This window comes from Grammomys surdaster, unplaced genomic scaffold (assembly GCF_004785775.1).
Source record: "Grammomys surdaster isolate TR1022 unplaced genomic scaffold, NIH_TR_1.0 135, whole genome shotgun sequence".
Taxonomy (NCBI): domain Eukaryota; kingdom Metazoa; phylum Chordata; class Mammalia; order Rodentia; family Muridae; genus Grammomys; species Grammomys surdaster.
The window spans coordinates 1,420,380-1,426,379 of NW_021604593.1; the positions used below are offsets into that span (position 1 = coordinate 1,420,380).

General features: G+C 57.2%; 1 protein-coding gene across 4 annotated transcripts in view; it reads right to left on the reverse strand.

The window, feature by feature from the left end:
* The window catches only part of Cxxc5 (CXXC finger protein 5), a 31,928-nt gene extending 27,198 nt beyond the window's left edge, over positions 1–4,730 (reverse strand). The window contains exon 1 of one of the 4 annotated variants that reach the window (XM_028762782.1): positions 4,695–4,730. The gene's annotated coding sequence lies outside the window, so the exon portion shown is untranslated. Of the gene's footprint in view, positions 1–1,056; positions 1,226–3,731; positions 3,818–3,888; positions 4,349–4,694 lie in introns of those variants that run through there. The other 3 variants (XM_028762785.1, XM_028762784.1, XM_028762783.1) reach the window with 3 other exon arrangements.
* Positions 4,731–6,000: the final 1,270 nt, after the last annotated feature.

The following is a 6,000-nucleotide window of genomic DNA, read 5'->3' on the forward strand; positions in this document are numbered from 1 at the left end:
CTTCTAGGTTTGCCCAAATACTCACAACCCAGACACATACCACTAAAGGAGTGGAGACTCACACTCCCTCTCCTCCCCGCCCCATACATACATACGACACATGCTAGGATCCAGGAGTTATAGGGCATATCTTTAATCCCAGAATTTGGGAGGCTGAGGCAGACAGGTATTTGTGAGTTCAAGGCTAACCTGGTTTATATAGTAAGTTCCCAATCAGCCAGGGCTATACAGCAAGACGCGGTCTCAAAACAAACAGATACAAACCAAAAACCCTACAAAATTCCAAGTACTCGAAACATACAGTATATATTATATAGGGACATGGCCAACCTACAAACATACAGTTTCAGACTTAAGTGCATGAAGTGTACATATAGTATTATAATATGTAATATATATATAATGCAGATATGCAGCCATTCATTTATATAAAATCATACATCTTAGACTTCCACATCTTCAGACATACACATTCTAAGCACAGACTTGAAGACAGAGAGATGCCATCCAGGCTGTCACACAGACCAACAGACACAGTGTCACACAACCCCATCATTGCCAGCTGATACTGCCTCTGGATTTTTGGGGCAGATAGATGAAGGCTTGGAGCTTTCTGGGTCTCTGAGGGGGCAGTCTTTTCTCACTGCCAGCAGCCTGGGAAGGTGGGCTCAGCATTGAGGAGAACAGACAGAGCAAGGGGGAAGTAAGAGAATGCAGAAAAAACTTTAGTGGGATATTCTTGTTGGGCAGTAGCGCGTGAGTAACAGGGGAGGCTTTTTTGTGGTCTGGTGAGTTCCAGCTATGAGTGAGAGTTTAACTATTAATATACTTAATCAAGGACACTACACACATACACACACACACACCACACACACACACACACCTTCAGAATGGTAGGGGTAGGAGAGTAGGGGCTGGAAGACCCTCTACTCTCTGGCCCCTCCAGACCGGAGGCACAATGTGCACTCCGGAATGGCGAGGTGCTCAGTACCCTAAAATGACAGAAGGTAAAGCTGCTCCATCCATGACCACTGAAGGCAAAGCCTGGAGAATTACCTGTGACTAAATGATTACAGCATCCCATAGAATTAAGAGCAGGTCTGTCCCAAGTATATCCCTCTATTTCTTCTCTCTCACCACGGACCCGAGGAACTCAACCGGCTTTAGCTCAGTCCAAAGCGCTCTCCGTCTTCTTGGGAAGAAGCACTGCAGGCTCCCATGAATAACTAGGTGGGGACCGAAAGAAGGTAGGACCTACTGAGACAAGCATGCCCTCACATTCCTATGGGCCTCAATTTCACACTTGCCATCTGGGTATCAAAAAAGAAACAACAGAACTGAAGCCCTTGGGCACGTAAGCCTGTGAGGGGCTTGAGCCCTGGATTCAGAGCCCTCCCCCCCTTCCCTTCCCCCAGGCAGACCAGCTCAGTCCAGCCTGGTGGACATTCCAGGCCTCACGTGATAAAGGGGAGGCCATTGGCCCTCCGGTAAGTCAACAGGAGAGATAGGAGGCCCAGGCCAGGGTCACCTGCTGAGCTGGGAAACCGGGCCCAAACACACACATAAATAAGGCACTAACCAGCCAGGCAGCCAAGGGCCTAGCTTCTGCAGAGGACCCTCTGCAGCAACTTAAAAGGTGGGTGGGGGGTGGGGGTGGGAAGACGACTCAACCTAGCTAGGGGCTTCCCCTAGAGAATCCAGCTCCTGCTAGGATGAAGGGGAGGCACCTACAGAGAGCTACCAAGACTGACTGGTAACCTAGAGGCCAACCTCCCTCAGCTGTTCCCACCCCTCCCCGGGGCAAAAAAAAAAAAATCAAACTGTCACCCCCCCTCAGGAGGACAATTTCCGTTCTGAGGCGGGGGGGCGACAGCTGCAGAGCGCGCCGCTACCCGCCCCCCCAACAAGCTCCAGCCTGACTCTCATCTAAGGAACTGCTAAATCAACATCATGCAGTTACAGTCATAGGCGAAGACAAGTCTCCTCGTAGTACTCTCAAAAAGATGGGAAGGGTTTCCACCGAGAACTCAAGGCACCTTAGTCTTTCAGGAGAGGGTCAGGTCAAGCTTAGGCCAATAGGCGCCCCCTACTCATCTCATTAAATGGTCTCCACCGCTAGGACCGTACACCCCAAACCCCCCGGCTGGGGGCAACTGAGGTGGCGCTGGGCGTTCAAACCGCGCTCCAAACAAGTCCGCAGCGACCGCGCTCGCAGCCCCCGCCAGGCGGCCCCAGCGGAAAACTTAAAAGGGACTCTGTTTGCCGGCGGCCCTGGGGCGGCTCCGGCGGGGGCGGGGGCGAGGGCCAGCGATCACACGCCCCCTTCCCTAGTGCTTCCTGGGCAAACCCGCGCGACGGGGGGTGGGGGTGGGGTAGGAGGGGGACGCACTACAAAACCAAGGGCTCCAAACTGCAAGGGGACACAAGGAAAGGCGAGGATCAAGGGCCTAATCCGCATCTCGTTTTGGGTATTCCCATCTGGAATATTCAACTCTCAGACCACCCAGGGTCCCGCGAAGCATAGTAGGGTGCGGCTGCCAAACCTTCATTCCCCCCCCACACACACTTTTCAGGAGCCTAGGGGAGCAAGTCTTTCCAGATGAGTCACTACAAGAACCCCCCAAATCTAATGGTACCTCCTTGCAACCCATGGCACCAACCCAACTCTGCGCACCCCTTACGATTCCCCAGGGAGAAAAAAATTTTGCTTGCTCTTTCCGGTGCGCCCCAGCACTTGTGACAGGTCCCCTATTTTAAAAACGGGGTCCCTCACTTTCGGTCCGACCTATTCATAAACAAAGCCAGGCGCACCCCGCGTTCCCCGCCGGAAAACAACCCATTCCGGGCGAGGACAACTTCCCCCAGTAAGAAAATTAACACATTCCTCTCGTGGCGGTTCAGCCCGGGCTCCAAGGATGCGAAAGGGAGGGGGCTCGGGCGAGACTTCGAGGGTAAATTCGGGGCCAGAGCAGCGTGGCAGGAGCCTGGGATGCCCGCCCCCTGCAGACCTGCAGCTGAGGAACACCCCCCCCCCCCCACCTCGAGTCCCCGGCTTTGCACGCAACTGGGCACACGCGGACAGGCAGTCCGAGACTCCCCAAGGCCGTAAAGGACAGAAGAGAGGCCGCCTAGCCGGCGGAGGTGATATACTTTGACGGGGTGAAAAAAAAAAAAAAAAAGGTCAAACTTGATCAGCCCGCCAGGCACCCTGCAGGCAGCGGGGGCGAGGAGTCCGAGGGGAAAAACAGAAGTAGCCGCCGCCTCTTCCAAGTCTAAGGGGAGGCAAGGCCACGCGTGATCCGAGCGCTCGGGGCAGTTACGATCGTCCCTGATCAGATACAGGGCAGCGAGTGGGGTCTGATGCGGGGAGTGTGCGTCGCAGACCTGCAAGCAGCCACCCCCGCAGGCGCAGCACCCGCCCAGCACTGCGAGGTGAGGACCCCCGGCGCCCGCAAGCTACAGTGATTGGGGAAGGAAGCGTTCCCCGCAGGGAGAGCCCCGGCGCCGCTTCTCCGCTCCCAGCCCGCCGTCCTCGACCCTAAAACCCCTCTTTTTGTCTGAACTCAGTGATCTGCGACCGAGCATACTGCGGCTTGGGAAGGCTTGGATATAGCAGCGGCTACCGAGCGATCACCGGAGCTAGGTCTCCCAGGCCCTGCGGCTCAGGCTGCGGGCGTCCCCCGCCCCTCCCAAACACCGACCCCTCCTTCCCCATCCCTGGCTCTCCGCACCTGAACTTCGGGGGAACCCGCGCCGCCAAACTTTCCGCGGACTTGCGGCGAACTCCGGCCCCGGCCGCGCACGGAGCCCCGGGGGAGGAGAGGGAGGGAGGCGGGGAAGGGGAGGGGGCTGGCCTCCCGGGGGGGCGGGGGAGGGCCCGACACCTACCGGCTCCGCGAGTCGTCCGAGCCGCCACGGTCGCCGCGAGGCCGAGGGGGAGGGGCGGGGCGGGGAGCTGCGCTCCGCTCTGGGCACCGCCGCGGTGCGCTCCGCTCCAGTCGCCCGCCGCGCCCGGGGCCAGAGCCGGAGTCGCGCCGCCGCGGCTGGCCCGAGGCGGGGAGGGGGGGGGAGCCTGCAGCACCTGCCCCTCCTCCCCCTCCCCGCGGCCCAAATTAAAAAACAACAAAAAGCAACTAATCACCCCGGAGCGCTGCGCCTCGCGGCGCGGCGGGCGAAGGACTCGGCGTGCGGCGCCCGGACTCAGCAGGCGGCGCGCATGGCTAGGCGCAGGCTGGGACGCGGGGCCGGGCTGTCGGGGGTGAGGCTCTCCTCTTCTGGCTCTGCTCGGACGCCTGCTCTCGCCGCCGCCTCTACATCCCAGCTCAGGCACCGCCGCCTCTGCCGCCGCGCCGCGCGCCCGCCCGGGCAGGAGCTCCGAACGCTGCCCGGGGGCTGCCGGCAAAACCCGGACCGGACTAACGGCTCCCTCACCCCCCCCTCCACCTCGGATTCCCTCCCTCCTCCGCGGCCTCCCTCCCAGATCAGCTTTGGCCACTTGGACGCCGCAGGCTCTGAAGCTGGAGTCGCAGCCGCTGCGCCTCAAGATCCCCGCGTCCTGGCGAGGTCCTCCCAGGTTGAGCTTCCCCGCAGGTCAAGCTTCACCTTTTTCCCCCATGCAACTTTACAAATACATAAGCAAATAAATAAATACCACACAACCCCTTTGTAAGAGATGCCTGGGCTTCGAGACGCACCTTACGTGGAAAATCCGTAGACCTTCTGCTCCTTGCTCGACTGTTCAGTAGGGCAACAAGCTACAGAGATTGAGAAGGAAGGTTTGGCTGCTCATAACCCCCCTCCCCCCAGCTCAGGTGATGATCGGTCTGCCAGACTCTCAGTTCAAAGACCGCACCCTTCCCAAAAACACTTTCCTGCATTCAGTAGACACTAATTCCAACGGAAGAAAAAGAGGCAGAGTCCTGTTCCCATTTCACAGATGAAGAAACTAATCAGAAAGGGGACATTCTGGTTTTTTAGGAGGCAGGCTCCTACCCAACTACAACCCCGGGGCTAAAGCATGCACACTGGTGCCCTAGAGCTGTGGCCTAAGAACAGGGAGCCTGTAATAGCACCTGGAGCCAAGCAACAGTCAGTAGATAACTAAGAACTAAATCTCGGCCGTGAGCAAGAGTTGGTTCCCGATGGGAACCGAGCAGATTCGAGACAGCATTTCTTTGCACCTATTCCATCTGTGCCTCTGCCCATTGATAACGACAACTTCCCCTCCCTTATCTGCCCAGCTTGGGCTAATCCTACCTACATCTGATGTCTTCTCAGAGAACCATAGAATGAGCTCTGGGCTCCTATCGTCTTGGAGTAATAGGTATGCAGTCTTGAGGGATTGGAGCGGGAGGTTGGGGTTGCAGCAGTCAGACCTTCAGGCCAGAGAAAACACAGCCTCTAGACCCATGGAGAAGCAGCAGTGATGTTTTGGGCATTAGCTTGGTGCTAAGTATTACCGTCTAATATCAATTGGAGTCCAGGTAACAGAGAGTTAACTACAGTGACCCGGGTGCCGCCAGCCACAGACTCTGGCCTCTCTGGGAGAAGTGAAATCGCCTCCCACAGATGCTTCCTCTCCGGTTATGGGTCTCCCTAGAGCCGCCCTCCAAGCCATCTGTGTATGGACTTACCGGCCAGTTGGGGTGGGGGGTGGGGAGGTGGAAGGACAGCGCTCACCTGGGTTGTGTTACCTGCCTCTCAATCCTGACATCCCAGACCACAAGGTGACTCCTGCCAGTTCCAACCTACTGTCAAAGAATGGTCTCTCGGAAGAGATGTTTAGCTCCCCTTAACCCCTAGCTGGTTTCCTCAAGTCACCCCAAATAAGCCTGTCAGCTAAGTAAAAAGGTGCTTGCAATGTAGACAGTTCTGTTTGTCTTTTTCCTCTTGTGACAGGGCCTCATTATGTAGTCCTGGCTGGTCTGAAACTCACTACACAGACCAGGCTGGCCATGAATCCAGTGAGAGCCACCTGCCTCTGCCTCCTAAGTGCTGGGA